The sequence below is a fragment of the Balaenoptera acutorostrata genome, chromosome 7 (genome assembly GCF_949987535.1).
Source record: "Balaenoptera acutorostrata chromosome 7, mBalAcu1.1, whole genome shotgun sequence".
Lineage (NCBI taxonomy): Eukaryota > Metazoa > Chordata > Mammalia > Artiodactyla > Balaenopteridae > Balaenoptera > Balaenoptera acutorostrata.
In genome coordinates, this window is record NC_080070.1 from 78,625,332 (window position 1) to 78,643,942 (window position 18,611).

General features: G+C 37.2%; 1 protein-coding gene across 5 annotated transcripts in view; it reads right to left on the reverse strand.

Annotated features, from left to right (window-relative positions):
- The window catches only part of DMTF1 (cyclin D binding myb like transcription factor 1), a 44,583-nt gene extending 33,860 nt beyond the window's left edge, over positions 1–10,723 (reverse strand). The window contains exons 1-4 of one of the 5 annotated variants that reach the window (XM_057550604.1): positions 10,596–10,715; positions 8,643–8,782; positions 1,018–1,138; positions 613–681 (exon numbers count right to left, since the gene is read on the reverse strand). The gene's annotated coding sequence lies outside the window, so the exon portion shown is untranslated. Of the gene's footprint in view, positions 1–612; positions 682–1,017; positions 1,139–8,642; positions 8,783–10,207; positions 10,297–10,595 lie in introns of those variants that run through there. The other 4 variants (XM_007170283.3, XM_057550603.1, XM_007170284.3 and 1 more) reach the window with 4 other exon arrangements.
- Between the last annotated feature and the right edge of the window lie 7,888 nt (positions 10,724–18,611).

Here is an 18,611-nt window from a genome sequence, read left to right on the forward strand (position 1 = left end):
GTTTATACCAATTACTTAGAATTAGCTGTAATAATCTGCAAGAATCTAAATGTGATGATTAATTAAAAACCTACAGCATTTATTTTTAAGAGTTGTTTTTACCACATCCAATGAAAGACAACCTGTTCCAAGTTGTCTGTCTTATCAGCAAAAACTCACACCACTTTTTAGTTATTTTTTATTGACAGCTTTGTGATATATTCAAATAGGTGTTTAACTTCTGATTCTTTACCAGAAGATCCATCACAACTTTTCTCTTAATCTAAGAATTACTTCTCTAAAACACTATTTACAAGTATTTAAGCTCTATTATTATCTGAAAAACAGGAACACTAAATAATTCTTCCTGCTGTTTTTTTCATAATATTGAACAAGTACATATATCTGTCATTGACCAAACTGTTTCCCTAATAGATATGGATCTAGGTCTTCTTTTGAAATAGAGAACTGGATTTTGCTTAAAGTGCCTTTACCTGTTATTTTACACATATATAATTTTCCTTTTGTTGAGACAGACTGAATAAGCAGCACTTTGAATACAGTATCTCATGGCTGACAGGGGGAAATGCCCTGAACTGTAATCAATGGCCTGCTTGAAGTCTTCGGGCTTACCTTGTAATGTTCAATGAAGTTCTTGCCTCAATACTCAATTTTGGTCTTGTCCACATACTTTTTTACCAACTAAATAATACAGAGGACATAAGCCTTGATGTGTATTAATCATTCAATATTTATTTGGTTGCTATATACAAGATATTAGTCTGTACATATATTTGCCATTTACACAAATGCATTTTCCCTTAGCAGAAAAACTTAAGAACTATTAACATTTACATGGTGAAGATCTACTGATTCACTCAAGTTCTACTGTACAAATTACTATTTTAAAAGGACATCATTCATTTTACAATGGTAAAGATGCCATTCCCCAATTAAAGATAAGTGGGGGTCATGATTTAGTTATGACTAAAATTTGCAAATCATGAGGTAAGGTCCCTGGAACAAAGGAATGCTTACCTAGAAAACAGATGGATCAGCTATAGCCCTTCCCACAGAATCGAGTTGCCTTCCCTTAGCCACCAGCATCACTTTCATGTTATCCAGATTGTTTCTCCTCCATGTTCCTACCTCTGCAACACTGAAAAAGTAACAGCATTATACAATAAGGCTTACTGAGAACAAACAACAGTGTGCTAGCAGTATGCTGATGACAATCTAGCCTCAAGCCTCTGTGACGTCTCAACTAGAAGAGGAAGGACAAAACCAGAATTCTTCCATAAGTAGACCTTTTGGAAATCAGCCTCTAAAAGAATTCTCCAGTGAAGGGCAGAAATGATGGGATCCTATGCCTACTAAGTCAGTTTATAGGCAGTTTCTCAGCCCAAGTTGCCCCTCATCAGGCAGTTAAACTTTCTCGGAAAAAATAGGTTGAATTACACCAGTGGTTCTATGAACTGTAGACCTGGGTACATGTAACGTGACCTAGGGTGTATACCAACCAACAATACCACAAATATTACCAGTAACTATATTTTTCTTTATAACAATTAACATCTCTCTTTAAATGTAGTACCATATTTCATCTTAAAGCATTAGAAACTATATAATATCTGTTAACAGCTCTGCCCAGGGATCTGTGGGGAAAAAAGGAATCCTAAACAATCAGGCCAGAAAACATAAATTACAAGAAAGCTTTTGAATGTATTGTGAAGCTTACACAATCTGAAATGATTTGATTTTTAAAGGTTTCTTTCAATAAACTTCTCATCTTCATCCCAAAGGATCAACCGAAAATTAAAAAGCACAGTAAGATTTAAGGTTCAAGAGGATGTTTCAGCAAAAACCAATGATTAAAATTCTCATTTTTGCAGTATTCTAATTAGAACTCCTCTCTAGGATGGGTATCTTTGAGAACTGCTGTATATAAATAAGTCTGCAGTGCAACAGGTACAGACCCTGCTAGAGAAACATCCAGTCATTTAATAAGATTTCACGTTGTTCTCACTTCAGAATCCATTAAAAAGTTTAAAAGCTGGTTTGTAAAGTAATACCTACTGCAGAAGATGGAGAAATGAAATGTTAAAAAAAGAAAAAAGAAGTTAAAACCACCCATAAACTTGCCAAAATCATACTTCACTCTTGTTTATGTGTGTGTTTGTGTATGAGACTATACTGGAGAAGCAATTTTATATCCTGCATTTTAGAGTTCATTCACATTGAAACATGTGAAGGAAACCAAGCTAGGTATTTAACTGAAGTTTTCTGTATTGTTTAAAACTTCCACTGCATAAAAAACATGACATTATCCAACAAATAGCCTATAACTGGACATTTACATTCTTCCCAATTTTTCATTTCCGTGAAACACTGAAACATTCATACACTATTTCCTTAAACAATATTAATTACTGAAAATTATTAGATCAAAGAATACAACAAAATAATCTCTTAAATCATGCTGCAGTCTGTTTTCCAGAAAGGATGTACAAATTTATATTCCAACCACTGAGGTGTAAACTCTACTCCTGGTAGTAAATAAAAATACCCTGCCACTAGTACTTTTGTTTAAAAAGAAACAACAAAGCAAAAAAAAAAAAAAAACAAAAAACAAAAAACAAAAAACAGCACAACTCCTCATTTGATAGGTACAAAATGGTTACTGGTTTAGCAATTTAATGACTGTCATCTTAGGACCCAAATTAATCTAAAACTTCGGGAAAAAGAGAAAATAAAGGTGGATTTGAGAAGATATTGTAAGATACAAGGAAAGGTATCTTAAGGTAAGATACAAGGAAAAAGGAGTCTGAAATAGCTAGATGAGAGTATTTCATTCTTGATAATCTGTACTGGGGTTAGAGGTTGATCCCATGCAGTGTACTAGCTTTAAATCAGGAATCTAGGTTCATTTTAAAAAGTCTGATAATTCATGTTACAGATGAGTAAATGCTTCTACACTGCTTTGCAAATTAACTAGCATATCTGTTCAATCAACAAATATATATCACACGCGCAATGTGCCAGGGATTCTCTAGGCACTGGGATATAGTGGCTACTTTTTTTTTAACCCCCAAAGATAAGCTCTTGACTTACCTTCCTGGGGTTTTTCCCCTCTTGTACTTAGAGCTACACAGTCTGGATTTATTAATATTTAAGAAACTCACCTAATTTTATTTTTAATTTACTTTTTAAGGTAACACATTTACATGGTTCAAAATTCAGAAGGTAAAGCCTACTTTCCACTCTAGTTCCCTAGACCCCCTGCCTGGAGGTAAACAATGCTGTCAATTTCTCATGCCTCCTTCCAGTTATTTTACTCATATATGTCAATATATTCCTCCCTGCTACATACACTTTTTACAGAAATAGCATCATACTACAAATAGGGAAGCTTACCCTAATGGCTACTTTATATTGCTTCAACAGCAAGTACTGTAAGCCAGCCAACAGATGAATAGCGAAGTCCCCAAGGTGGGACCTGATTTGGCCTGGCAGGAGGGGATTAAAAAAGAAAGCCACTATGGCAGAGGCTTCTGAGCAAGAGGGAGAGTAGCTGAATTTAAGGCTGGAGAAAAAGACAGGGGCACATCTCACAAGGGCTTATAAATCCTTGGACTGTTTTAAATTGGGAAATATAATTTACATTTTGAAAAGACCATTCAGACTGCAATATGGAGAATGGATAAGGGATTAAGTCATGAAACAAGCAGCTGTCCAAGAGATGATAGTCATTTGGAATAGGTGGCAGAAATCAAAGGAAAGAGCCTGGACAGAGGATTTATTTTGGAGGTAGTGTTGACAGGATTTGCTGAAAGTAGATTAAGAGATGAGGAGCTATTTCAAGATGATTCCTAGACTTTTGGCTTGAATAACTGACTGAGTTTTGGGGCACTAGAAGATATTTATTAAATATTTTTATTACAGTTAATACCAACAAGTTAAGATATACGGCACCCAAATGAAGATGTCAAGTTGCCAGTTGGAAGCTGGAATTCAACAGGCAGGGATTAGACCCGTAAATTTGAGTTAGTGGCATGCAAATTGTTTTTAAAGGTAAGATCACCTAGAGAAGTTAGAGAAGACAGCCTAGAGTTCTGAAGCAGAAGTCAAGCAATGCACAAACAAGGAAAGGAGACTGAGAAGGACCAGCCAGGGATACAGGAGGAAAACTAAGAGATGTTACTTAAAAGGCTTGAGAGTGTTTTTCAAGGAGCATTAAGTAGCTGACTTAAATACTGCTGAGAGGATAAGATGGAGAAGTGACTACTTGATTTGGCAATAAGTAGAACACTGCTGACCTGTTGGAATACAGAGAATTGGAAGTACGGAAGGTAATACAAAACAGGTCTTTTACAAGGTTTAGCTCTCAAAGTAAGCAGAGTGAGAAGATCTATGGTAGCGTCAAGACAGCTGTTATTTATAGGAAGAGTACGTCTGTATTTTAATATGATTATTAGAGTAACTGAAAAATGTTGGTAAATAAATCAACTTACGATAGTAAGGTACAAAGTTGAGTAATTTAGGGCCTTGTACTGTAATTCATTATACGTGAAACTATGCTTAACTTCAAAACCCATTCCCCATTTAGTTTAATAGGGAAATATATCAAGATCTCCAATTCTAACATCAATATTTTGGTTCCTTTTGGGGCAAATAAATACACACCATCAGCCTGTTTTTTTTTTAAACATTTTTTAAAGACAATCTACATATTTATTTATTTAGGCCACACCACGAGGCATGTGGGATCTTAGTTCCCCTACCAGGCATCAACCCGCGGCTCCTGCACTGGAAGAGCAGAATCTTAACGACTGGACCACCAGGGAAGTCCACCATCAGCCTATTTAGATCTTCCTTTCTTTCTCTCAAATGGGTTATACCATATGCACTATTTTTTTTAACCAACTAGAAGTGAGAACATGAAAGGAAAAATTTTTAACAGCCATTTTAATTGGTGAAATGGCATTCTGGCACATTTCCATCATTTGGTGGATATCTTAATAATACCTTAGTGAAATCAAGAAAAGAATACCTGAAATGTGGTACAGAACAGTTATAATACAGTACTTATATATACTCACATTTAAATGAGAAATGTATTTGTTTACATTTATAGCTCCCAATGAACAAGATGACCCTACTCAATGTAGAACCAAAAAACCTACTACTCTTGGATCTGTTACTTAACATAGACTTTAAAGACATGAATCCTTTATTCTACTTCATTCCAGTATTGATGTAAAGTTTTTATTCATTAGATTATCTTAAACTGGTATTTCCATTAATTGAGTCTACATAATCGTCCTGGTTTACCAGGCAACTAAGTGTCATAATCTTCTAAAAACTAGATCGAACCAAGAAAAGTGGCATTTCTTCCTGGTTTGGGGACTAGTTTCTGTAGATAAATGTTTACTGGTTCCCAAGCACAGGACTAGTACAAATGCGGAAGGGTAGATTCTATTATTAGAGATCATGAGAAGCACAGAGCACTTGCTGACCCTTGATGCTTGAAGATGTGATTCTTCATTGCAAGGTGGGGTGAGACTACATGGTGTGAAAAACATTCAGTATTATAAAATAGTTTTATAAGGGGAAATCAAGCAAGCTACAGAACATAAAGCACCAGAATTTTATTGGATGAGGCAAAGACTGAGAAACACTAGCTGACGCAAAGTTTTTGGCATAATTCAACTAATAAGACAGTAAGGACACATTTAGTTTTCAGATGTCTTTTTTCCTGCCCCAATATAATAAGAAAATTACTCATTTTCCTTTTTTTTTGGTGATAATCTTCCAAACCTTTCAGCCATATAGCAACATACCTATCTATTTTTAATTGTTTTTACGATACTGCAATCATACTGTCACATCCTTTATAACTTTTTTTTTGCACTTAACTTTATGGGGAGCATTTTCCGATATTACTAGTTATTCTTCCACAGCACTTTAAATGGGTACACGGTACCTAAACTTATCTAACCATTAACCTATTACTGAACATTTTTGTTTTCAAGGTCTTGCTATTATAGACTCCATATTGGCCACTACCATACCTTAGGTGGTACGTATCTAACGCCTTAGGAAATGCTTATAAGGGGATTCGCTTAGTAACATACAATAAAAAATCTGAAAGATATGTTTTGAAATATTTTTATTTTGAAAGAATGAAAACTCTGCTAAATAGAAAGTCTTAGTGGAAGAGAATAGGTAACAAATTCCTGGACTTCCCTGGTGGTGCAGTGGTTAAGAATCGCCTGCCAATGTAGGGGACACGGGTTCAATTCCTGGTCTGGGAAGATCCCACATGCCATGGAGCAACTAAGCCTGTGTACCACAACTACTGAAGCCCGCGTGCCTAGAGGCCGTGCTCCGCAACAAGAGAAGCCACCGCAGTGAGAAGCCCGCGCACCGCAACGAAGAGTAGCCGCTGCTCACCACAACTAGAGAAAGCCCGTGTGCAGCAACGAAGACCCAACGCAGCCAAAAATAAATAAATAAATATTTTTTTAAAGTAAAAATAATGAAAGTTAATAATAAAAAAAAATTTCCTATATCCTGAACATGGGGACATAGAGGGATATCAGGAAACAGACAAAGCCACAGACATCTTAAATATTGATTTTATTAAATATAGGAATGGGGTCACTTCACAGTTGAGGTTGAATGCTTTGGACTATGGTCCCAGGCCCCTGGGGATTTGTTCTTCTGTATACTTTGTGGAAAAGTTTGAGAAAGAGAACTATAAATAAACATACAAGCATACTGAATTAAGGTACCTAACTAATGTTCATTATGGCTTGGTTTTAAGATTATATGACTATATACCATAAAACGTCAATAAAGATATTAACAGGGTTTATTATAATAGGCTTTAATTGTTTAAGATGTTGATTTCAATTACCAACTACTGAAAACAATGACATTATTAGAGTAAAAAAAATTACTTGGTAGTATGATTCATTTCAAGGTACAGCATTTCATACCTGGTTTGGCAATACAACCATACTGCTTATTAAAAAACAAAAATGTTGTCTTTTACCCAGTGCATGATTTAAGAGCTATATAATGTGTATCTGGCTACATTTTAAGATTTCAGCCATTGAAAACTGAGCCCTTTAAGCAAGGCATCATCAGAAGCTCTTTAAAGGAAATACATTAAATTATCACTATGGTTCTGATATACACTGAAGCCGATTTTTAAACCACACTTCTGCAACAGATACTAAAATACACATAGACAGTAAATAAACCTAAAGAGCATTTTTTTGCTGCCTAACACCTGATGGTCAAAAAGATTAGCTTTGACAACCAGTTACTTGGAAGAAGGGCTTGACAACACAGTGCACACAACTAAAATGACAGCTAAAAAAATGGCATAAGGTTAACACAAACACACACACACACCCCGCCAAACAAAAAGACAATTAAATTGTTCATAAAGAGCTCTCCAGTGTGCTTTTTCATGACAACTTCTTTCTGGTATTCATTCGTGGAATGGGATCTTTCTATAAACTTGAAAAAGGAGACATGATAGACAGGTTTCTTCTTTTATTTAAGTTTATCATTTACCTTTATGGAATCAAAACAAAAACAAAGCCTACTTGTGATTTCTATTACAAGCATCCTCTTCACAAAACGGAAAAAAGTGAAGGGGAGAAATAATATCAAAGCAAATACCACATACATTTGATAACTCTCTGTATTTTATATTTAATGCCCTAGGCAATAGGTTTATCACTTTCTCAGGTCACTGCTAGCATTTAAGGACAGAAAAGGCTTTGGAGCTGAATTTGCAAAGCATTTAGAAGCATACCAATTCCTAAGGAACCCTCTTATATGAGGGGGGAAAACGGTGCTAAAAATGATGGTGGTAAGAGAAAACGATTAAAAAAGAAAACTCCATTTTGACAAGGCAGGTTAACAACTCAGTGTTAAATAGATAGCCTCTATATATGATATTAAAAAACTGGAACTCTTCCTAATCTTTTCAAAGTTTTGATGTCTTTACAACAAAACACAGCTCCCACCCCCCCTCAATATTTTAACATCTATGTGCCAGGCTATAAATTCCTAGGGACACTTGTTTCACATTATCTTACTCATCCTCACAAGTGTTAAGTCAATGTTCTTAATGGAGCATGAAAACAACAACTGTTTAAAATAATGAGATGTTATTTTCAGGACATACAAGTTTATTACAACATTAATAAAAATTAGGGTCTGTAGTTGTTGGAGAAATAAATAAGTGAGCAGAAAGATAAATATTATGTGGGAAAAGTAAGGACTAGTTTTGTTTTTATTTCAATATTAACTAGTAACATCTAGCTAACTTTACAAATACACTTATCTCTCCCGCTGCCTTGGGGTGAAATGAGGTAACTTTTCTACATCTTAAAAAAAGCCTGTAAAAAGAAGAGAACTTGGGAAAAAGAAAAAAAAAAAAAAAAAAAGACTAAAGAAGACAACTACCTTCTTTTGGGGTATAATTCTCTACCAGTAACCATTTCCCATGACTGTTTCCCCTCAAAATACTTCTAAAACCTGAACACCCAGAGAAAAATGTTTATATAGCATATATTTATTCATATAACTGCTCAAAGTGTGGACTTAAAGTTCTATATAAGTATGCAATGCCCAGTACTTACTGATTAACTGTTGATGAAGACAGGGCAATAGCATTTTGGCTCCACCATCTAGCTCAACTGCAATCAATTAAAGAGATTCACGGAGAATATGCAGGTTCTAGATCAGTCCCAAAAAGCATATTTTGGGGTGAGCCTATCAACTAAAATAGTGAAAAAAAAAAAAAATTAGCTTGTTTGGTGGCACATAAAGTACTTAGTATATGGGAGTTAAAATAATAAGATTATCACAAAACATGAAATATTTGTTCTTCATAACTAACACGTAATTTTTCCCCCAGAAATGATCAGGCTAGTTTTTGTCCCTTGTGAATGAAGGGAAAAAAACTTTATTCTCACACCAAATTTTAGTCAAACAGACTGACAATTTTTGTAACGGTAAGGAACATAAACTTAATTTCTTCCTGAACCTTAACTAATTCTCTAAATCTTAACCTAGTAAATGTTATCTTACCACCACTACAGCATCACAGTAAAAAGGTAAGTTTTTGGTGTATTATCAGCACCGTCTTTAAACGTTTCAATGCTGGTAAATTATTCAAATTACTAAATAAATAAATAGAAAAAAAATGCAGTGACACTCAAAGTTATTTGAAACACAAGTTTAAGAGCAGCTCCAAAAAAAAACTGAAGTAATGGAAAAATATGAAAATCCTTCACTGAAAAATAGTTTTTCTGTCTGTAAAACTTTCAACATAATGCAAGAATGTCTTACTTGAACTGGAGCTTAAAAGCTAAAAATGGTTGTCTTCGGGAAATCAAAATAAAGGTAAAATCCGTAAAAGATAAAATACTTCCAAACGGTATTACCGTTAACTTTAAAATACTGAACATTAGGAAGTAATCCTACAGAATACGCTTTTTGTCAAATGTCCCAACAAGCAGCCTCACCTACGGTCAGAAAGAAGGTGCACAACGATGAACCAAGTTACGAGAAAATAACCATTGAATGTAAATTTCCAAATTCAATCAGGGAAAGGGAGCCCTGACTTTTACATTTCACAGATTTATCACCTCTCCTTATCCACACCGAATTATTTTTATTCTAAAAACACATGCTGTACCATTCAACTGCAGAGAATTGGCCACTTCTACCCTCAAACCTATGCCGCAGACTGCCTGAAGATTCTCCAAGTCTACTTTAAAGGACGAAAAAAATTAAAAAATTTAAAAACTTCATCGGAACTCGTCAAAATACGACAATCCCTATTTTGCACGCTCATTTTCCTGTTCTCTGCCGGGTTAGGTCTGTCTCCCCGCACTCCAGCTCCTCTCTTTCCCTTTTAAAAGAGACTCAGGCTGACAGAGATGGTTCGGCGAGCAACCCCGATCCCTTCCGCTTGGGCCATGAACAGCTGAGCGAGAGTGAACCCCAAAAGGTGGGAGAAGAGTCGAAGAGGCGAAAAGGTAAGAGGAAAAAACAGGGGGTGCGGTGGGGTGGCGCGAGACAAGCCCCAACTCTCGATCCCATCCAACCTCACCTCTCCTTCACCGTACCAAATAAAACCGAAAAAGTAACAAAAACGTAAAAAAGGAACCCTACGAAAAAGCAAGGAGGGCTTCCTTACTCTCGGGGTTCCCGGGCCCGATTCTCTCGCCAAGCTCCCGGCCCACCCCACCCCCAGGGGTCCCGGCGCCATTTAGCTCCTCCGAAGCCGCCGCCATTTTCCGCCCCCGCCGGATCGCTAGCTGTGCCTCCGCGGCCGCTCGCTACCCTGCTCTGCAGCCCACGCCACCGCCGCAGGCCCGGCCCCGAGAGGGAGGCCCTGGCGTGAGCGTGAGGGGACTGCAGCTTCAGCGTCACGAAGGCCCAGCTCCCACCCCGCCCGCGGTGCCCGAGCGCCGGCAGCTGGCGCCGGCCGGCGAGAGCAGGCGGGCAGCAAGGGGGCCGGACAGGCTCCACTGGGCGGAGCGGCCCTAGCGGCGCTTGGGACCTGAGGCTTCCATCGCACTTACTTCCTGTTTTGGGTCCGGGCACTTTGGAAGAACCAGGATGGAGGCTCCAAAAAATACCAGGATGGAGGAAGCAGCCACGGGCAAGAGTGGCTGCAGCTGGAGTGAGCGAGCGCGACAAGCCACCGGAAACGGAGCTACGGCCGCGCCCCGCCCCCAGCCCCCGCGCGCTCCCCCGCCCGGCCTCCTCTCCCTGGGGGCGGCCCTGCGCGCCGGCCGTGGCGTCACTTCCGGCCAAGTCGGAGCGCGAAAAAAGGTCCCTGGTTATTTGAGCTTCGAGCCCCGTCTGAGTGGGAGTTGTTCGTTGTCTGCTCTTTTCTCCTCCTCCTACAAGGAAATAGGTACTGACTGATGCCATGAAGGAGGACCTTCTTTCTTTGGCGCAACTGTGGTTTTCCTGGCTCGGCGACAGTTGGGCCTCGCCAGCCGACTTTCGTAATTATTCTGGGCCTCGAAGCGGAGGGAGCCTCGCGTGTGGAACTGTTAGAAAGCAGGGTCTGGGTGCAGACGATAACCGGGAATTGTTTGTCTGGCTCTTCTGACTTGGTCTGCCTTGCCGTAGGCGCGTAGGGGTGTTACCCGTTGGGCCTATGATGCAATTCTTGGTGAAATGTATCCTGTGTGAATGTAGGAATATGCTGTTCTGTAGTGCACAGTACGCCTTATAAAGCACGGCTTTTCTAAAGTGGATGCTCTTCAGTTAGCCTGGGGAGCTTTCAGGGAAGACCAATACTCGGCCCCGCCCCCAGAGAGTCTTTAAGCTTCCAGAGACTCCTGCAGAGATTTTTCTTTTGAAAGAGTCCTGAAATTTTTTTTAATTAATTTTTTTTACTGGAGTATAGTTGATTTACAATGTTGTGTTAGTTTCTGCTGTACAGCGAGTCAGTTATACTTGTACATATATCCACTCTTTTTTAGAGTCTGTTCCCATATAGGTCATTACAGAGTTGGGAATAGAGTTCCCTGGGCTATACAGTAGCTTCTTGTTAGGTAGCTATTTTATATAAAGTAGCGTGTATGTGTCAAACCCAGTCTCCCAAAGAGTTCCGAAGATTTAGTGGTCGGAACCCTGTTACGACTCTTCTTAGGATTCATTTCACTTGTTTATAAAATTGATTTATTGTACGCTGCTTTTCTTTTGCTAGTGGGATGAGAGGAGTTTAGAAATTAGATTTGACAAATATTCTTGCATCCAGCAACTATGTGTAGACTTACACTACATTGTCACAATGAGAGTGTAGTGAGCATCGGTTGTAAAGGTCAAATGAAGGCCGTCAAGAGTGTGTATACGTACGTCTTGAATTGGTCTTAACTAATGAAGTTGATAATGCTTAGTGATTTCTTTTCCTCTCTTTTGGCTTAAAAAAAATTTTTTTTTGCAACCGCGGTTTCTTTTGAATACAAAATGCAGTTGGAAGACTTCGTGGAAGTGACACTAATTCATTGAAGAAAGGGGGAAAAGTACACACTGAAATAAATGGGTTTGGATAGATAAATATTTGTTTCGATTTTAGGCCAACTGTACACAGTTTTCATCAGTAGTCCACATTATCTATTCTTTGGGGTAACTGTCTCACTCATAAATGTTGCATTTCATAAAAAAGAGTGTAAAACGAAATACCATCACACACCAATTAGAAGTGCTAAAATCCCAAACGCTGACAACACCAAGGGCTGATAAGGCTTTGGAGCAATAGGAATTCTCATTCATTGATAGAGGGAATGCTGAATGGTACAGCCACTTTGGAAGACAGTTTGGTGGTTTCTTAGAGAACTAAGCATATTCTTACCATGTGATCCATTAATTGCTCCTTGATATTTACCCCAAATAGTTGAAACCTTACCTCCACATAAAAAGCTGCACAGAGATATTTATACCAACGTCATTGGAATTGCCAAAACTTAGAAGCAACCAAGATGTGCTTCAATAGGCAAATGGATAAACTGTGGTACATCCATACAGTGGAGTATTATTCAGTGCTAAAAAGAATTGAGCTGTCGAGCCATGAAAAGACATGGAGGAATCTTAAGTGCATGCCACTAAGTGAAAGAAGTCTGTCTGAAAAGGCTACCTACTGAATGATTCCAACTATCTGACTTTCTGGAAAGGGCAAAACTATGGAGATAGTAAAAAGATCCGTAGTTGCCAGGGTTTGAGGCCAGAGAAAGAGAAATAGGTGGAGCACAGAGGATTTTTTAAGGCAGCGAAATGATTTTGTATAATGCTGTAATGGTAGATACATGGCATTATACATTTATCAAAACCCATACAATGTACAACACAGATAGTGAACCCTAATGTAACCCACGGACTTTGGTTGTTAATGATATGTCAGTGTTGGTTCATCATTTGAAAATAAATGTACCACTCCGGTGGGGTATGTTGATAATGTTCATGTGTAGGGCAGGGTGGATGTGGGAAGTCTCTGTATCTTCCCCTCAGTTTTGCTGTGAATCTTAAACTGTCCCCCAAAATAAGGTCTATTTAAAAAAAATATAAAAGGGCCTGGATTTGGACAAGGTTAGCTAACATTTTTTGAGTGCTTATGTGTCATTTAAATGCTTTACGTATATTAAACACATGTAATGTTCACAATTGCCAAAGCTTCAGTATAGTTATTACAAATGATTCCCACTTTAGACAAGAACCAAAAAAGTGAAGGAATGTGTCCAAGGAAACACAGCAAATAAATGGTAGAGTCAGAATGAAAGCCTCAGCTCCAGAGCCTATGCTCTGAACTACCCTTCTGCAGCTCAAAAAGTACACTTTGGCAACAGTCTTTTTATAATGAAAAATTATTACAACCAGTTTCCAGAGTCTTTACTGAACTGGAAGAAGGATACATTTGACTAGTTTTCAAAAATAACTGTCAAGAGCAGCATGTTATTGCATCTAATTTTATTATGAGTTTGTGGTAATCTCTGCATCCCACTGTGGTTATGGCATATATCGTTCAATTTTTAAATGAGTACATAAATAATAGGTAACCAACACCACGAGGCAGGAGAGTGTTGTGGTATAGATGTTGAAGTCAGACCCGAGTGTGAATGTTGACTTTATTGCTTAGCGGTGGGTATGGTACTTCGCATCTCTAAGCTTCGTTTGCTTTTGAAATGTCGGGATACTAAAATCTATCTCCCAGAATAATCTAGGCAACATGCTTTGCACAGAGCCTGTCATATGTAGTAAGCACTTAAATATGGAAACTAATAAACCCGTGAACCAGAAAAACAATTAAATTACTCAAACTGGAGTTCTAATGAGATAATAGTTACGTATGTAAAATTGTTAACATTACCATTTATGAGGAGTTGGTTCTTAATTAGCTACATTTTCCACAAAGCATTACGGTGTAGGATTCTTCTTCACTGAGGCATAAGAGAGTGTTATCTAAATTATAGTTGCTACCCATTCTCTTCTGAAAAATCTTAGGTTAGTCTGCACTTCGCTGTTAATTCCCTAAAAAAAGTCAAGTGCATCCTCATAATTAATTCTTCCTTTCTGGGTGAGTTTCTTTCATAATTACATTTTCCCAAGGTCAATTGGTGTTTTCTTGGGGAAAACAAGTGTATTTTAGTATTAGTTTAATACATAATTTTAAAAGTGAACCTATAATAGTAACACCTCTATATCTTTAACTTGCATTATCAACGTAAGACTATCCAAACATAAGTTTAAACCTAGAGCAACTTTCTGCAATTATAATTCTCGGTGTTTCCTACCTCACTACTTAGTCAATATGTACCTAGGGAATGCATGAGATTTTTAATATTATCTTAGGATTTACCTAATTAGTAATTAAATATTTTGTAGAAAAACGGTGAAGAATAGTTTTTTCATAAATAGAAGGTATTATAAAAGTATAGCACAGTTATGGTATTTACTGCATTTGCTAGTTATGATTAACTCTGTTGGACTTCAGATTTTTTATAACACTTTCATGAAGCTCATCAGCAATAGAGTATTGATGAAATGACCTTCCTTTTTTGAAAGGTTGATATGTTAATATAAAAGTATTTCAAATACTGAGAGGCAGGTTTTATTGTTTAATGATTGTCTCATGTCCTCGATGTCATGATTCAGAATAAAGAGATGTTTGCAAGGACTTATGTTCAAAGTAAGTGAAAAATATAATTATTGAGTAGCCCATTTTCTTTCTACATAGTCTCTGAGTCCTTTTAATACAACTGATGTGTATACACTGGAAGCCCTGCCAGAATTTCCGGCAAGCTGATGGGGATTCCTGTGCTAAGAGAGGAATGAGCAAAGTCCCTAGTTAGGCCAACACATCAGGCTCTTCCAAGTCCTCTTCTGTCTGAGATTCCTTCTCCAGGCTTTTGTCTGGGACTTATGGCACTCCATCTCATAACCCCTTTCCTGCTCTCCATTTCATGTCAGTGTCTCATCTCTACACCTCTTTTAATCTTTCAGCCTGGTTACCTCTTCACTTCATTTTCTTTTGCAATAGATCTTTACTGAGGCCTATTCATGGAACATTAGCAAAAATTGGTTCCTCTTCCAGTTAGGAGAATGGAGAACTAAGACTTCAGATCTTCCCAGCAAGTGAGGATGGAAGTTTTCATTCTGTCCTTGAAAATTTTGTGGGCAAAATGAAACAGAAACAGTTAAGTTACTTTACTAAAATTGGGAGAATGTTTGAACCCAGATTCAAATATCTGTTCCTTTATAGTCTGGCCTAGAAGGGAGAGGGACCATATATTGGTAAATCAATTGGTAATTGCCAATTTGGTAAGTTCTAAACTCTGAAGGTGAACTTTATGTAGGGAGTTCAGAGCTGGGTTTTCTGAGAAGACACTTGAGCAGGGACTGGAAAGGTGACAAATTACCAGAGTAGGGGGCGGGAGGTGGGAAGGCATTTGTTCAGCTAGTGTGGGAAAGAGTGTGTTTGTAGAAAGCAGCTGGTCTATAATGTTTATAAAATGGTGAGAGCACAGTGCTGGTAAGTAGTAGGCTCAGTCTCTTGCTGATGTTAACTGAGTTTAATACCCCATTCCTCTAAGGCTGGACCATCTGCTGCCTCTGCCTTGTCTTATAGCTTCAGTTTGCCAGCATGTGGTACAGTACCTTAACTTAGCAGACACTTAGATGTTTGTTGAGTTCAAAGATAATTGTGTCTTAAACCAGGAGACCAGAAACCTAGCCATTTTTATTTTTTGGCAGGAGAGCTCAGTCTTTTTTCAGATAGTGTCACTACTCGGGCAACTCTGGAATGAAACAAACAAATGTTATCTTTATTTTACTCTAGTAGAAAGAGGTTATTTTAACAAGATGCCACATGTTCGGCCTTATTCTAAACTTTATTACCCAAATCTTGTCCATCTAGATGCAGTATTTTAAGGATAGAAGTGTTGCATTTTAACCAGCAGATGTCCTTATTGTTCAGCAAGACTTTTTTTTTTTTCTTCCCCAGACCAGTAGCTACAACAGTAGATGGGAATTCTGTGCCTTGAATTTGTTAGTGATAAGCTGTGGTAGACAAATGACAAGCCTCAACAATAGTAAAACCAAAGGGATTATGCTTTGAAATTCAAATGTGAAAGGCCCTCTAGCATTTAATGACTTGTCATTGATTAATTCCCTTCTCTTTTATTCGATGTATATCTGATTCCCTCGCCCAGAATATGCAGTGACAGAGAAAGAAACAAGGAACCTGCGTAACCTTTATAGCTTCCAGGAGTTTGCACATTTGTGATACACCCATTCCTTCCTTTCATTCAGCAGACCTTCCGTGAGCATGTCCTTTGTATTGAGCACTATCCTAGGCATAGGGAATATGGAAGTGGTCAAGAGAGACAAGGGATGGAGGAGCTTACATTATTTTTTTCTTTTTTTTTTTTTTTTTTCCACACACACACACTGTATTTTATTTTTACAAGAGATAGATAGACTGACACCAAGCATTGTACATGGATGACCACAACAAAAGCAACAATGATTGCAATTACCAAACATGAAACACACTTATACTATGTCATAATATTGACATTCAGTCCAGTAATCCTCCACTGTAACAGCTCCTTTACTTTGCAGTGAAAATTGATTTGTATATTCTTTTCCTCTGAGTCCTTGTGGGATTTTTTTTTTTTTAATTCAGACAGAAAGTCACAAAAATTATACTCATCCTCATCAGTTCACTCAGTCCCATGTAATTAATTTCTTTTTTTTATCTTGATCTTTTGTTAGCAGTTTTATGAGTTCATCAGTTTTTCATTAGAGTTCTGAAAATGCTTATTCATTCAGTTCAGCAGTACAGTCAGTTACCAGAAACCTGTACTTGTCAGAGTCTTTTCCATGAATTTCTTGAAGATGAAACTCTTTTATAGGAACATATTTGCAAAATCATCAGAGTACACCCAGAACTGTCTGTAAATGACAAAAGACTTAAAAATGACCATGGTTAAAGATTTGATGAAAGTTCATAATAATGCAGTTGACAAGAAAATTAGTTATTTCTGAGATATACATTTTAAAGTAATAACTAGGATTATTACTTATAACATTATACCAGAACATATAAGATTTTTAGACGTTTCCTGTAATGTCTGAAACATTTATATTAACATATTTCCATACATATTTCCATACAAATACAAATATAAGATTTTTAGAAATTTCATGTAATGTCTGAAACATTTATATTAACATATTTCCATACATATTTCCATACAAATACAAATATAAGATTTTTAGAAATTTCATGTAATGTCTGAAACATTTATATTAACATATTTCCATACATATTTCCATACAAATACAAATATAAGATTTTTAGAAATTTCATGTAATGTCTGAAACATTTATATTAACATATTTTCATACATATTTCCATACAAATACAAGATTTTTAGAAATTTCATGTAATGTCTGAAACATTTATATTAACATATTTCCATACATATTTCCATACAAATACAAATATAAGATTTTTAGAAATTTCATGTAATGTCTGAAACATTTATATTAACATATTTCCATACAAATAACCCAATGAAAGTTTAGTATTAGTTGTTTTGTTTGTTTTTTTATACTGCAGGTTCTTATTAGGCATCAGTTTTATACACATCCGTGTATACATGTCAATCCCAATCGCCCAATTCAGCACATCACCATCCCCACCTCATCGCAGTTTTCCCCCCTTGGTGTCCATATGTCCATTCTCTACATCTGTGTCTCAACTTCTGCCCTGCAAACTGGCTCATCTGTACCATTTTTCTACGTTCCACATACATGCATTAACATACGATATTTGTTTTTCTCTTTCTGACTTACTTCACTCTGTATGACAGTCTCTAGATCCATCCACTTCTCAACAAATGACTCAATTTCGTTCCTTTTTATGGCTGAATAATATTCCATCGTATATATGTACCACAACTTCTTTATCCATTCGTCTGTTGATGGGCATTTAGGTTGCTTCCATGACCTGGCTATTGTAAATAGTGCTGCAATGAACCTTCGGGTGCACGTGTCTTTTTGAATTACGGTTTTCTCTGGGTATATGCCCAGTAGTGGGATTGCTGGGTCATATGGTAATTCTATTTTTAGTTTTTTAAGGAACCTCCATATTGTTCTCCATAGTGGCTGTATCAATTTACATTCCCACCAACAGTGCAAGAGGGTTCCCTTTTCTCCACACCCTCTCCAGCATTTGTTGTTTGTAGATTTTCTGATGATGCCCATTCTAACAGGAGTGAGGTGATACCTCATTGTAGTTTTGATTTGCATTTCTCTAATAATTAGTGATGTTGAGCATCTTTTCATGTGCTTCGTGGCCGTCTGTATGTCTTCTTTGGAGAAATGTCTATTTAGGTCTTCTGCCCATTTTTGGATTGGGGTGTTTGTTTCTTTGATATTGAGCTGAATGAGCTGTTTATATATTTTGGAGATTAATCCTTTGTCCGTTGATTCATTTGCAAATATTTTCTCCCATTCTGAGGGTTGTCTTTTCGTCTTGTTTATGGTTTCCTTTGCTGTGCAAAAGCTTTGAAGTTTCATTA